Source organism: Parambassis ranga, unplaced genomic scaffold, assembly GCF_900634625.1.
Source record: "Parambassis ranga unplaced genomic scaffold, fParRan2.1 scaffold_146_arrow_ctg1, whole genome shotgun sequence".
In the NCBI taxonomy this organism is placed as follows: Eukaryota; Metazoa; Chordata; class Actinopteri; family Ambassidae; genus Parambassis; species Parambassis ranga.
Genome location: NW_021144719.1, coordinates 10,361 through 12,271, shown reverse-complemented (window position 1 = coordinate 12,271; position 1,911 = coordinate 10,361). Strand labels below are relative to the sequence as shown.

The following is a 1,911-nucleotide window of genomic DNA, read 5'->3' as shown; positions in this document are numbered from 1 at the left end:
AAGTTCTTCTTGCAATGGAACAGGGACGCCTGGGAGAATACAAAGGAAAGAGTCTGGATGAAATTCACCTTGATGTAAACAGTATACCTACTGTACTATATTTTGATACGTGAATGTTTTGATGTTGTCCATTTAACTGCTATCTAGGGTCAATATTTCAGAGTTGGATGTTTGTGTACTCTTGATTGATCTCTATCAATTACCATTTTAGAGACTGCTGACATGGAGAGGTGTTCACAAGAGGACGCAGAAGATATGGGTGAGGTTTTTTTAACTGGCTGTGAATTATTCATTTGATCTAAATACTGGACTGCCTGTGGATTTTGCTTGGCCTACTGATTGCAAGAAGTACTACTTATTACACGTTGCCAAGCATCTTTTTGAATAGAAAGGTCTGAGTAGTATTTGCATGGTTTTATAATGTAATCCTACCAGTTCATGCAGCCCTTATAGCCTATGTTCACATAGAATTTTTATTTAGCACGCTACAGGAAGCCATAATGGCAAAATGGAGAAAGTTACCATGGACTGCACATTGTGCTACAAAAACTGTGTCGACTGTTCTAGACACATTTAAGTATAGTATAATATTTGGTTATGTGCTTTAATAGAATATTTTATTCCTTTCTACATAGCAAGTCTGAATACTCATTCCTGTGGCACTCCAAATGTATTTGTAATGACTGTTTTATGCACCCAGATGCCAGTGAGGATCATGAGTTGGAAGCTGAGGACAACATGACATCGCTGCAAGAAGGTACTTCCACATTGTTGTTTTTCAATCATCTTTAAAAGACACACATGCCATATATTAAAACAAATCTTTGATTATTGTGAATTGCTTGCTATCACATATGCTGCTTCAGTAAACCTTTGCTGCATGCAGGCGCCAGTGTTCCACATGCACAGGGGTCAGAAGATGAGAGCACGGTGCCATCCCTGCTAGAATGTGCCTCCGCACCAAAGAGCCACAGTCGGAGGAAGGGGGGCACAAAGAGAGGTGAGCTTAGAGCAGTGATAAAACTACCCACTCCAGCTTGTGTATTTATATAATTAGTTATATTAACGAGTTCCTTAAATGGAGAGAAACCTTCTCCAAACTATGAATGACAGTGACCTATTAAAACGCTGCGGAGACTTTCTGTAGTTATTCATTTTTATTTTACCCCTCCTGGACCCCCTGCAGTTCGCCTACAGAGCTAACAGATCTGTGGACGATGCTGTCAACCTGACCCTTCACTACATCCTGCAGCATCTGGACTCCCCGGGAACCAATGCTAGGATCCTGTTTGTGGACTTCAGCTCTGCTTTCAACACAATCCGCCCAGCTCTCCTCCAAGACAACTGTCCCTGCTGCTGTTCCAGACTCCATCTGCCGGTGGATCACTGACTTCCTGACAGACAGGAGACAGCATGTGAGGCTGGGGATGAATGTCTCGGACACAAGGACCATCAGCACCGGTACCCCCCCAAGGCTGTGTACTTTCCCCTCTGCTCTTCTCCTGTACACCACCTGCTGCACCTCCAGCCACCAGTCTGTCAAGCTGATTAAGTTTGCTGACGACACCACCCTCATTGGACTCATCTCAGACGGGGATGAGTCTGGACAGGAGGGAGGTGGACCGTCTGGTGTCCTGGTTTGCTGACAACAACCTGGAGCTGAATGCCCAGAAGACAGTGGAGATGACAGTAGACTTTCGGAAAGTGCCAGCTCCATCACCCCCCCCTCACCCTGACAGACACCCCCATCTCCACAGTGGACTCTTTCCGCTTCCTGGGTACCACCATCACCCAGGACCTCAAGTGGGAGCTCACCATCAGCTCCCTCATCAAAAAGGCCCAGCAGAGGATGTACATCTTGCACCACTTGCACACGAGTACCACCTCACCGATCCATGTGGTACCTGTTAC

The 1,911-nt window shown here is 45.6% G+C and overlaps 1 long non-coding RNA gene across 1 annotated transcript; it reads left to right on the top strand.

Annotated features, from left to right (window-relative positions):
* The first annotated feature begins 249 nt into the window (after window positions 1-249).
* LOC114429500 (uncharacterized) lies at window positions 250-1,241 on the top strand. Its single transcript, XR_003669752.1, has 4 exons — window positions 250-259; window positions 701-757; window positions 887-1,000; window positions 1,187-1,241. It is a non-coding gene; the product is annotated as an uncharacterized LOC114429500 (long non-coding RNA).
* The last annotated feature ends 670 nt before the right edge of the window (window positions 1,242-1,911 follow it).